The following is a 13649-nucleotide window of genomic DNA, read 5'->3' on the forward strand; positions in this document are numbered from 1 at the left end:
GCAGATGGACAGCATGGAAAATAAAAAAACAGGATGAAATTTGTTTAAATAACGGCATGTGTCAATATACATTTGTGGTATAATGCTAGTATTTACTAGTGGATGTATTGTTATGCAATATTTGGCAGCTTAAATAGCTAGAACTCGACAGATATCAAACTATGAGTGCACGTCTATCAGTTAAACAAATATGGAAATATACAGTTTTACACCTTCATTTATACGCAAACCACAATATAAATATGGATAAATACAGATAAAATGGCCCAAAAATAAATATGGATAAATACAGACAGAAATGTTAAAAAAATAAATACCATAAAACCGGGAGCCCTAGTTATAATTGACTTAAATGATTCTTAAAATCCCAGTTGCCTATCACTCACTATAATAAATATGTATGTTTTGTCCCTATTTACTGTAATGTAAGTAAGATCTCATCAGAGGTTCCTGGATGATTTTTCCTTTGATTTCTAGGCCCTGTTCCTGCGGACTCAATGTTTGAAGAGCCAGGCGAATATTCACTGGAAGCTTACGCTTCTAAGCCCTAATACTGAACAATGTACCTGTACATTGGGTGAATCAAGTGTATGGTGTTGCCTCCTGGCACAGAAGACATGCACGTGAGCTGAGAGCTGTACTTGGGTAATGCAGACAGCTGCATACGATAAAGTGCCTATTAACGCATTTGTCCCAAGTGCAGCACAGCAAGTCGCCTTGCTGTGCTGCGAGACCGGGAAAGGGCAGGAATGCGCTGTATTTGAGGCAATACGGCGCATTCCTGCCTTTTCCCTTGCGCTGGCGCCCTTTTGGCAGCCTAGCGCTAACACTTCCACCCTTGCACCAGGGTGCAAGGGTTCCTGTGTTGCATGCTGGATTGTTTTTGTGCAGGAAGGGACACCTTCCTGCATAAAAACAGTCCTAAAATGTATAATCCTAGAGGGGGAGTGGGGCTGGTTTGAGAAGTTTTACCAGAGTTGCTTTTGGGTCCCCATTCCGGTCCTGAGCATGGAAAGGTTCTTGACAAAACAATCCACAGTAAGGGTCTGCAGAGCCAATCCGCCAGCCTACTATAACGCTAAGTCTGAGCTTCTATGTAGTACACTGCTTTAATTCATCACATAATTAAGTGCAGCTTCTCATGACAAGATAAAAACATCTCTCTATTCACTCAGTCATAACAACAAAACACTCCCCACATGGGCACACTCTCATAAAAAACACCCTTCAACCACACAGTCCTACGCGGTGTAACTTACTACACACCCTGGAAGGCGCTTTGACTCCACAGGTAGGGATATGAAGAGTGATATAAATGTTACAATACACTGCTGGTGTTCTGTGATAGCAAACAGTATGTAACACCTGGGATGCACTTATGCTGTTTTGGCGCCATCTGGTGTCAAGGCAACGGCAGTGCACTGAAAATCTCGGCTTTTTGTTTCGACTGCAAAACAGATTTTCTAGTCAGAGGTGATTTTCAATTAGAATCAGGTTAAACCAAGCATTTACAATGCAATGGTCTCGGCAATATTATAGGTAGAGCTATTGGTATTGCTCATTATTTTTTTATCATTTTTGTATCCCTAAATAAATGGCATTGTCATTTCTATTGGCATTAGCTTTTTTTTGCATATGTGATACCTATTGCATTAGCAGAGAGAGAGTGAGGTAGTGAGATAGAGTGAGGTAGATAGAGAGTGAGGTAGTGAGATAGAGAGAGTGAGGTAGTGAAAGAGTGAGGTAGTGAGGGAGAGGGATGTTGTGAGGTAGTGATATATAAGCATAGAGTGATGAGCCTGAGTCAGGAGGTAGATAGTGAAGTCTTCCCAACAGTAAACATTTTGATGTGGGGGCATGTAACAGCAGTCCGGTAATTGATGGGGGCACAGTGTCCTTTTAATGATTTTAGAGGCAAAACATTGTTGGGGCCCCTTGTATCAAACAAACTTGATTTTTAGTACCCATTCAATCCCACATGATGCTAAACAATACTAAATTAAATGTTAAATTTCAAAAAGGTCAAATAAAAACAGTTGACATATGTCTTGCCTGTCACCCAAGAATCCTTAAGATGGCACTGGTTTTCCGCAGTAAGAGTTACGTAACAGTAGGTTGTGAGGTTAAATAGAGAAGTAAAATAGACAGAGGTCAAATAGAGAGATGGTTCGGTTTTTACAGGGGGGGGGGCTCTTGGAAGGTGGGGCCCCTGTGCACATGCCAGCTTTGCCCATGCCTCAAAACTTATCTGAGGGGGCATGGCCCCTAGGAGAGTTATGAATGATATGGATTCATACCAGTGGAGGGCATCCCCCCGACCAACCAAACAAATAAAACGTCACCCTCATTATATTCAGGGCACCGGCCATCTCCTCACCATGCTCTGATTACCCTGGGAGGAGGTCGGAAGAGTCCATGATGTTGGCCCAACTTTAGGCTCAAGATGATTCAAGCATGTCCCTTCATCAGAGATCACTGGGTGCCCTTGGATTTCGTCTGTGCTCACAGAAATTTACAGCATAAAGAAAAGGGTGGGGTAAGAGAGACACCCCCTGTAGTAGGCGAGCTATGCTGTCAGGCACGGTCCTTGGCATGCAGAGGAGATGCGGTCTTCCTGCTGTTGGCCAAAATTGTCCCCTGTCGACTCAGGGTTTCAGTTCACCTTTTGGGGGATTCTGCCAATATTCCTTTTAATAGGAATATGCGAGACAAGAAATTGTTTTATAGAGTTACGTACCTCAACAGCTACATTTTAAAATAACATCTGTAACAAAGACTGGAGTACTAGAAATGTGTGTCTCTGGAATACTCGTAAGGTTATTCAAATCAATTGTTAAGCCAAGGGCCAATGCAGACAACAGAATTTGTGTGAATCCGACTCAGGACGCCGCATAAAAGGAGAGGTTAAGTGGATTGGAAACCACCTCCGTCAGAATTGATATTTTAGAGGCATTACAATTTATATGGACATGGCGGCGATTTTTAAGAGGTTTTTTTATTATCTTTCTTTTAAAAAAAAATATATTTCCTAAAGTTTTTCGCGGGATCGAGAGTTCTCGGCGTATGCACGTCTGACCCACTCCCCCCAAATTGAAGCTCCTTGGCAAATAACTTAAGCCTCACTTCCTATGCCTTTGAAAAACGAGAGCGCTTAAAAACTGCCTAAATACATCTAAAAACGTAATACCACGCCATAAAAGAACTTGGCATTCTCATGCCAGAGCAGACGGACTGGGGTGCCAATCTGTAGGATGCGTCTATTAGTGAAGGGGTCCGCCGTGGGCACTATAGCGCCTTCTGTCTGGTACTCTCTATGCTGTGGTCTGTGCTTAAGTGAAAACGGGAGCTGGGAGGGGTGTGGATTTCGGCCCAGCACACCGTGTGCGCCTCCTCGTGTTTAGGTTGCCTTCCTGCTGCAAAAACGTGTACCATGCATTAAAAAATATATATACATTTTATGTGCATAACTTAGTCGGTCACTGCTTTTGTCACAGAGATTCTTTTATTACTGTGCAGTTCAAAAGTTACACTTGTAATCTATCACAGTGAGCTATGAACTGCCATTAGAGCTGCATGCAAACTGCATGGTACAAGTCAGTAAGTTATGTTTTTTTTTCCAGCATTATCCTGATGGTGCTAAAAAAGGTTTGTTTAGGTAGAAATACATTCTTATTATTAAAGTCAATGCTAAGGACTGTTTTATGTTCTGAATCCTGAGTGTGTGCTTCTCCACACCAAGCACTCTTATAAAATGCTTACCAATATAGAGAACACCTTGTAGTCCCCTTTGCCTTATGTAACCTTTTCTAAACACTGATGTATGATTCATTGTCTCTGTATGTGTGTGATGTAAAGTGCTCTGACACTCTCCAGTGGCAGGAGAGGTGCTATAAAACAAATGAAATACAAGTGACAGAGGAACTATGGAGAGATGAGAGGCACTGCTGGGGGGCGGGGGTAGTGAGGGTATCATTGATAGCCCCAACAAAGATTGTTGTATCCTGGTGCACTGTAAGGTCATCATTTACTATGCTTTAAAAGCTAATACAATTCAATATATAATGACAAATGTATTGTAAAATGCACAATTTTTTCCAAGATTTTCTAGGGAGGAGAGCTCCCCAAAGCCCCCTTTTATAGTGGTCAGGCTCACTCACTGCACTTGGTGTGCATCACATGGGGGACTGATCTGAAAATACTTGCCAGGGCTGTTTTGGGTTTTCCGTCCGCCCCTGGCAGGAGCCTCGTACCGCAAAATAAAACCAAGTATTAAAAAGTTAGTTGCAGAGATGCAGCACCAACCGTCCCATTAAAATTATTAGATTTATGCAAACGTTTTCAATATAAAATCGTTAGTAATATAAGATTTTTTTGGGATGTGCACTTTGTGTATTTTTGGGAAAATACTGTTCTTATGTTTGAAATTTAAATTGTGGAAATTGCTTGGGGGTCCCCGACTTCCAGAAGGGACTCAATGGGGTCCTCGGGAGTCAAAAGTTTGGGAACCACTGAGCTAGACCATCAGCCACGCACTACAGAACTGAGTTCTGGTGTAAAATGTGCACACGCATTCCATGAGCACCGATATAAAATCCCAAAATAAACAATTCCAAACGAGTCGGCAGTCTCAGTGAAGATGAAACAGACTGATACACCAGGATATTTTACAGAACCAAGAGATGGGTCTGTCGCGGTCCACTATCTTGAGATATCCTGCCCAGCGCCGGTACAGAATGTCCACACGAGAATAATTTGCAATCAATGAATATAAGTGCAGCTTGTTTACACGGCAGTTATCCTGAACATTTGGCACTGAAACTGCCTTCATGGACCAATGCGACTTTTCATCAAAGAGACTCTTTACCGAGGGACTCGGTCAGGAGAGTAAAAACTACCAAATTCCCCTCGGATGAATAAATGATGCATGTGAATTCAGGGTGACTTTGTACAGAACCAAGGCAAACAGGCTAACTGTAAATAAGGGGAATGCTTCTCTAAGGAAACCAGAGCTCAGCTGCTGTTCAGCACGCTAAATGTATCTCTACATCACACGAGAACAACAAGAATGGTAAGAAATGTGCTGTGTCATGGCTAGGTGGAAAGCAAAAATGTGCCATCTGAACATGACTCAGCAAGGCCCATCAAGGGTGTGCATCTGGTAGGGCGCGGTGGTAGGACAAGCTGGGGTATGCACCGAAAACAAACCAAGCGGTGCCCGTAACTACAGAACACCACAAACAAACTCCCCGCCCACGTCGCGTGTGTCACGAAGCCCTGGAGTGGGCCCGCCTGCGCAGGCCTGGTGACGACGAAAAGCCATGTGCTCTTCGGTCACTCAATCTACTGCTAACATTGCATCAGACACCAGGAGATAGGAGGGGCCACAGGAGGTCGACACATGGCAGCTGGCACGAGTACACGCACACACACTGCTAATGCAGCGGAGCCTGGCTCTATACGGGTAGGCAAGCACCGTTTGACAGCTGGCGCGGGATCCCAGGTCAGGGGCGCCACGCAGAGCGAAGAAGAAAGGTTAGCTTTATTTTTGGCTGAGCTCCAGCGCGGGGGAGGGCGGTGTGTGGATGAATGAGGTGTCCTTGCAAATACCAACGGGCGCACAGAAATGGACGGACTCCACTGCATACAGTGGAAGTAACGACCGATGGAACAGAACACTTTGCGCGCACATTATAAAAACGCACATTTTTAAACCTTCTGGGATACCAATAACTACCCTCCCACTTGGGTCCCAAAACCCCCCCCCCCCGCACCCACCTGCTGACAACCAAGGGCTACTTTAAGGAGGCTGGCGGAGAGTTTGTGCGCCGGTTTGCCTTGAAGCAGTCCACATTTCAACTTCTCAAAGCAGTTTTTTTTTTACTATTTAACAACTATTCAGGTTAAGGTGGCATTGTCAAGCAGCTAGAATGGAATCAGATGCCGCAACACCTCCCCATGTGTGCTTCTGGCAGTGCGGGGAGTTCGTTAAATGAAAAAAAGGGAGGTTTTCAGCACAGAGAGGTGCGCGCGCGGCAACGCGGAAATCGGCCTTTCTCCAGAGCCTGTCTCTGCCCAAGGCACTGGTCAATGTTGTTTGTCCGCAGAATACAGTCACTTGCCGGTAAGACAGCCGGTAGGGTGAATGCTCCTGCTACTGCGGTTTGTATGTGCAACTTGCTGCAAACCAAGTGTGTTTATCCAGCCGGGCCCTCTTTCACTTTCATTCTTCCCGGAACAAAAAGCAGTGGTCACTCAGTTGCCCGTTGTTGTGGTTCAGGGGTTGGAGCTGCCGGGCTGGGGCGGCATCTGCAGGGACTGGGCTTCTATTAACGCTGCCTCTGACGGGCTAATTCTTTGCTTCAATGGTGCGGAGCCTCAGCCTCGGAGCCGCTGCATGTGTCACCCAGTCATGGCGGGTCCCGGCCGTGGTTGCTGATTAAGATACAGGGCCTAACTAGGCGGGCAGCGCGCGAGAGCGACAACAAGAAGATCCTCACGGCCAGACACCAGCTAAACAATGGCGGATGGAAGCTCCGAAACTTTTTCGGATTCGGGGGCGTGTTCCTGCTGTTCTAAAAGGGCGTGGCTAAAAAGTAGAAAGAACAGCAAGGAACACGCCCCCGATTCTGAAAAAGACGGAGCCTATTTGGAGGGACGGCTCTCTCCTCCAATGGCGGGCCTCCGTTTAGGAAGCCAGCCAATGGAGGAGAGGCAAAAAGAGAGGCGGGCTAAGGAGCCACTCTAGGAAACATTAAATCTCGACTTCCGGTTCTGCCTTCGGCAGACCGGTAGTCCTCGACCTAATAAAAAGCCAGAAACCCTAGTTAAATAAGATGACAAAAATGTTGCATCTACTGCATCGACCAACCAACTACAAGGTAAGCCTGGGTAAGTAGATGTGGAGGGAAGAATATCGGCGATATACTTAACCTCAATGATGTGTTGGATGCAATGTTTTTGTAGGATGATATTATCAACCTCGATATAGTGTCACTGTTCGTTCACCATACCCAAACATTAGGCAGGAAAAACCAACAAAAACCTTACAAGGAGCCCAAATCAATCACCGACCCTACCTCGCCTCTCTCCCTCTGTCCCCCAACTACCCCGCTCTCATGCTGTTCGAAGATTTGAAACCTTCTGCACCATTGCTCATCTTCAAAGTCAGCGCCTAGAGGCACTTCAAGGAGTCTCTCAAAAGAAATTGCCATTCTGGACCCTTTATGATTTATGATGAGGGCTCTTTTCTGTGGTCCAATAAATGGTCACGGAGTTCAGTTCATTCTTGTGGAATCACTCTGGCCGGTCGTAAGAATAGGAAGTACATGAGTTCCTTAAATAAATTCAGAGGCTAGAATTGTAAATGTGGGACTCAAATCTATACCACACTCAGCCTGTTTGTCAATGTGAGTGTCAGTTTCTCCTTGACCAAAAAATCCCATATTTTCGTTTGCCAATCAACTTGCAAATAAAGTGATATCTTACCACAGTAAAACCAAAGGGGATGATGGGCGGAGTGTTAAACATTGCAAGCACTCACCCCCAGTCAACTGATCTGGGTTTAATCCATCATCATTATTTAGCTCACTCCGCCACCCCAGTTCAGCCATGGCCATTTGCAAATCAGTCTGACCCTGTGCCTCATGGGAACAGTCCAGCCCGAACTGCCAAGTCATGTCTTCCCTGGACCGGAAACAAGCATCCTGGGACCAGTTTCTGGCTAATCAGCCGGGTTAACTTGAATCCACTGGCAAAGTGAGCAAGGGACCAACGTCTGGGCATACCCTGCCAACTTAGGGTGAACAAAGCAAAACTAAAAGGGGATGATGGACGGAGTGTTGAACATTGCAAGCACTCATCCCCAGGCAACTGATCTGGGTTTAATCCATCATCATTCTTTACCTCACTCCGCCACCCCAGTTCAGACATAGCCATATGCAAATCAGTCTGACCCTGTGCCTCATGGGAACAGTCCAGCCCGAACTGCCAAGCCATGTCTTCCCTGGACCGGAAACAAGCATCCTGGGACTGGTTTCTGGCTAATCAGCCGTCATCAGTCAGGCTAGCTTGAATCCAGTTGCAAAGTGAGCAAGGGACCCATGTCTGGGCATACCCTGCCAACTTAGCGCGAACAAAGCAAAACGAAAGGGGATGATGGACGTAGTGTTGAACATTGCAAGCACTCACCCCCAGTCAACTGATCTGAGTTTAATCCATCATCATTCTTCAGCTCACTCCGCCACCCCAGTTCAACGATGGATTTAGGCCCAGATCTCTGTACTGGGGTGAATGTATGACATTGTTCTGCATTCTGTTCATCAATAGTTCTTTTTGCATTTGCCACCCCGAGTGGGACGGGTATGCTCAGACGTGAGTCCCATGCTCTCCATGCCACTGGAATCAAGCTATCCTGGCTGAAGAGGGGTGAAACCCCAAAACCGGTCCTAGGATGCTTGTTTCCAGTCCAGGGAGGACCTGGCCTGGCAGATCGGGCTGGACTATTCCCATAGGGCACAGGGTCAAGACTGATTTGCATATGGCTGGGTCCAAACTGCAATGGCATGGTGAGCAAAAAAACAATGGATTTAGGCCCAGATCTCTGTACTGGGGTGAATGTATGACATTGTTCTGCATTCTGTCCATCAACAGTTCTCTTTGCATTTGTCACCCCGAGTGTGACGGGTATGCTCAGACGTGAGTACCGTGCTCTCCATGCCACTGGAATCAAGCTATCCTGGCTGAAGAGGGGTGAACCCCCGAAACCAGTCTAGGATGCTTGTTTCCAGTCCAGGGAGGACCTGGCCTGGCAGTTCGGGCTGGACTGTTCCCATAGGGCACAGGGTCAAGACTGATTTGCATATGGCTGGGTCCAATCTGGAATGGCATGGTGAGCATAAAAACAATGGATTTAGGCCCAGATCTCTGTACTGGTGTGAATGTATGACATTGTTCTGCATTCTGTCCATCAATAGTTCTTTTTACATTTGTCACCCCGAGCGGGACGGGTATGCTCAGACGTGAGGTCCGTGCTGTCCATGCCACTGGAATCAAGCTATCCTGGCTGAAGAGGGGTGAACCTCCAAAACCGGTCCTAGGATTCTTGTTTCCAGTCCAGGGAGGACCTGGCCTGGCAGTTCGGGCTGGACTATTCCCATAGGGCACAGGGTCAAGACTGATTTGCATATGGCTAGATCCAAACTGCATTGGCATGGTGAGCAAAAAAACAATGGATTTAGGCCCAGATCTCTGTACTGGGGTGAATGTATGCCATTTGTTTCCCAATTTTAGAATATAATGGGGATGTACCCAGGATTGGGGGCACCCTACAGAATAGTCTGTGGGCTTCAGGGGAGGACAATACCATAAAACCTGTCTGCCATATCTAAAATTTCATCTCAGGACTTCCAGAACTTTAGGCAGGGCCAGAATACATGTGGCAGAGTGCCCATCTCCCTTCATATAATCCAGCATAGATCGGACTCTCCTCTGTCCCAATTTTTTGTCCTTGTAGTACCAACATACTAGTCAAATTGCATAGGGATCCCCTATACTGTGCACTCCTAGTTGTCTTGTGTGTCCTAAGAAAAGACTTACTCCTATAGGTTCTTCATCACTCAGTGCCCTCTCCTGGTCTGTCTCCTAGAGGCTCTGGGCTACTTTTGTCCCCACCAAGCCTCCCTTATTTAATAATAAGGATTTAAAGAAATTTCCAAATCAGGTGTTGTGTCACTGGCCTCATCACCCTGGTTTAATGGTGGAGCGCTACACCAAAGGGCATATTTACTAGCCCCTATCGCCACCACAACATCACTTTTCTCGATGTTGTGGTGGCAATTGGGGCTTTCGCTTATTCACAAAGCGGCGTTAAGCCACTTATTGAGGCTTAACACTGTATGCCAGGGAGGGGCCATGGTGAAGAGAGAGGGCCGTCAACCTTTATGTGCTGAGAGACGCCCACAGTCTCTCAGCACATACAGGGTGACGGCCCTCTCTCTTCACCGTGGCCCCTCCCTGACACACAGGAGGTCATGAGCGGCACAAATAAAGTGACGTCAACAGAAAGGGGCACTGAAGGATGAAGAGGGCTGTCGCACTGCCCTCACGTGCAGCGGAGAAGACACCATGGACCATGACCCATTGAGAGAAAGAGAAACTTCTTCAAATCTGCATCCATGAACATCGGAGATCTGCCCATGAAACCCAGGAGAAATTTACTGCATTGGAGGAGAACCAAGGACAGCAGCCTCCGTGACTGTAGCTTCCCGCTGTCTGGACACCATCAGGTGACCAAGGGGTGCCCGGAAACTCTGAACTGCTACTCCATGAGAGCAGCTAAGACTGTTGGACAGGTTGTCAGGGTCTGGGAGAAAATGCTCTGAATTAATATGCTCCACCGCAGAGACTCAGGGATCTTGCGAAAGAGCCCCATAGAACTTCTGAGTCTAAGAATCATTAGCAGAGCCTAGCTTGGATGTCACCACACGTTACTGGGGGATAACCATCAGCCATGAATGGAGAGGTGGGACCGGAAATCTGACCAGGGTAATACTAGTGGGCTTGCCTCTAGAATGCTGTGTATATGGTTTGCAGTGTGTTGTACTGTACTTTGTTTAAGTAGATAAATACTTATTTTTACAAAAAAACAGGTATTTGAGTGGACCATCATTTATTGGGGTGGCTGGATGTATGAGTCGTGAGTGTATGCTCATCATGCACCTACCTCCTCCCTGAGAGGTCTTGGAGTGCTCAATCTGCACTACCACTGAGAGTCATGTGCTGAAAGGGTACTTGGCCAGGTTGCTAAGAGCCTATGGTAGGCTGGGCCCTGGGACATCAGGTGTAAAAGGCCTAAAACACCACAGTTGTGGCCTAGTATTTCCTGCTTGTGCCGTAGCCCTGTGAACTTTGTTCTCACAAACAGTCTCTATTATTAATGCTAGATTCAGGGAAACAGAACATCTACAAATTCATAGGAAAATTCTCAGCCATGATTTCTACTATTTCTAGTCATGTATAGATCCAGTCAATCAATCAATCAATCAGGGAATTGTAAGCACGCTACTTACCCGTGAGGGTCTCACGCTGAGGTGGGTGGGGGGGTCCGCAGACCTGTTTAGCTGAAGAGCCAGGTATTGAGGGTCTTCCTGAAGGTGTTCAGGGAGGGGGCATGTCTGATGTCTGCCGGAAGCTCGTTCCAGGTCTTGGCTGCAATGTGAGAGAAGGATCTTCCGCCTGCTCTGGCTCTGTGGATGCGCAGGGTAGTGCGAGGTTGGAAGGTCGGAGGTCTACCTGGAACCAAAGGCAGAGGCTTGTGGGAGTTTCACTCACCTGGTAATGTGTAGAATGTATCACTCCTCAAACAGTAACCACCAACGTCATATGAGACACTAAATTTCTGGGTGAGGATGGGACGTGGGCAGTCTTGGGGAGTGCAGATCCAGGAGTCTGGATTGACTCCAAGTGCCAGATCACCAGACGAGCCTTCAACTGATGTAATTCAGGCAACAAATTTCATGAACAAATATGATCAAGACCTTAAAATTAAAATGTATTTCTCAACATTTCTCAGTGTCTCAATTAATTACATATGAATAGATCACTGAATTTAGTGACATTTATTAAACTTAATATATTTTTTAATTAAAATTTCAAGAACATCTCCATGCCCTGACAAAGTTAACATACATTTAACATCCATTACCCAAAATGTGTCAGTTTATCATGTTCTCTATTTATGTAGCCTATCTCGTTATTAAATGTGAAGCAAAAATATTTTACATTAACCACATATTAGTGAAGTTTTAGTAGAGGCCAAATACTATCCTGAAGTATTTCAATGTGCTCTCAAACGGGATGGTTAAGGAAAATGATACAGGGGGTTACATCCTTCTCTCTTCTGTTTAACACCAAATGTCAATGCTTTGTGTTTGGTTATTCAATTTATGTAATTCAATGAGTGGTAGTATATTGAGCTCAGTACAAACAATTAACATACCTTAAATAAAACTGACACTACACACACACACACACACATAAATGCACGTACTCCTAAGATTCAAAAGTGTGTTTTTGTGTTGGAATGTTTCCACAGATACTGAACATCAAACACAGTTGCAGAACATGCCTGTCTGACATCATGCAGCACATCACATGCCTCTTCTTGAAGAGCTGTAACCTAAGAAGGTAACTCTGTGGGGGCTCTGAGACCTATTTATTTTTTGCTAATAAATTAATTTCATTTATTGAGGTGTTGAACCTCTCCTAAAAATGTTCTCCGTCAGCGGCGCCAGAAGTAACATTAACATAAAATAGCATTTTCTGCCTTGCCTTTCTCTGCTGGCTTCCCTTGCTTGACAATCCAACCGATTTTTAGACAGGGTCAAAACCTCACTGACTGCAACTAAATAATAAAGAGCTCATAGGGACCCCACAGAATTTGCTCTGCAAGTTGCAGAGCTTCAAAGGAGACTTTGGTAAGATGTTCTTCTACTGTTTAAATATTAGTTTGCACTTAAAAATGTAGGGGGGAATTGTCCCCTTCATCCCCATTCCAAAATCTGGGGGGATTTATCCCCTCTGTCCCTCAGGGTCCCAATGGCTATCCTAACCCCTACCAAATGCTCATGGAAGCAGGGTACCTGTCTAGGGCTCAGTGATAAGAGTCGCCAGGACTGAACTGGAAATAGTGAGAAGACTAAGTTATAATAGAAGGAACCACCCCATCAGCATGGAACAACACCTGGTGGCCCCCCGCCCTCGGCACCCCCCTGAGCCCCACGAACTACGCAAAAAACGGTGGCTTCATACTCGACTCCTCCCTCTCCATGAAACGACAGATCAACACCGTCGCCTCCAGCTGCTACAACACCCTTCGCATCCTCCGTAAAACCTTCAAATGGATCCCCCCAGAGGCAAAGAAGACAGTCACCCATGCACTCATTACCAGCAGGATGGATTACGGAAACCCCCTCTACGCCGGCATCAACAAGTCCCTACTCCGCAAGCTCCAGACGATACAGAACACCGCTGCCAGACTCGTCCTCGGTATCCCTCGACACGAACAGATCAGCCGACACCTACGCAAGCTCCACTGGCTCCCCGTGCAGAAAAGGGTATCCTTCAAGATACTCACCCACGCCTACAAATGCCTACACAACACCGGTCCCCAATACCTAAACAACAGAATCACTCTCCACGTACCCAAATAAAAAACGTCCATTCTGCCATCCTCGCCGAGACCCCACGCATCCACAGAGCCAGAGCAGGGGGAAAATCCTTCTCCTACATCGCAGCCAAGACCTGGAATGAGCTCCCCACTGACATCCGAAACGCCCTTTCCCTTAACACCTTCAGGAAGACTCTGAAGACCTGGCTCTTCGACTGACAGGATCTGCTAAAACAGCCCCCCACGCCCGCAGCACCTTGAGACCCTCACGGGTGAGTAGTGCGCTTATAATCCCCCTGATTGATTGATTGATTGGTTGAAAGGAAATAAATGAACAAAGAAGAGACTATATTGGCAATGTCAATAAGTCTGGCTTATAACTAAAGTGTCTCTTTCTTGATTTGTGAGTTTGTGTGTGTAGTACTAGAAATGTGGGTGAATGCAAGAATGAGTCTGAATAAATGAATGAATAAGAGCAAGGATG

At 46.1% G+C, this 13649-nt stretch overlaps 1 protein-coding gene across 1 annotated transcript in view; it reads left to right on the plus strand.

Moving 5' to 3' along the window:
* Nucleotides 1-12091: 12091 nt before the first annotated feature.
* Nucleotides 12092-13649, plus strand: part of LOC146833833 (uncharacterized) — a 338179-nt gene continuing 336621 nt past the window's right edge. Inside the window, exon 1 of the mRNA XM_085601732.1 lies at nt 12092-12183. The gene's annotated coding sequence lies outside the window, so the exon portion shown is untranslated. The remainder of the gene's footprint in view (nt 12184-13649) is intronic.

Source organism: Triturus cristatus, chromosome 4_2 (assembly GCF_964204655.1).
Source record: "Triturus cristatus chromosome 4_2, aTriCri1.1, whole genome shotgun sequence".
In the NCBI taxonomy this organism is placed as follows: domain Eukaryota; kingdom Metazoa; phylum Chordata; class Amphibia; order Caudata; family Salamandridae; genus Triturus; species Triturus cristatus.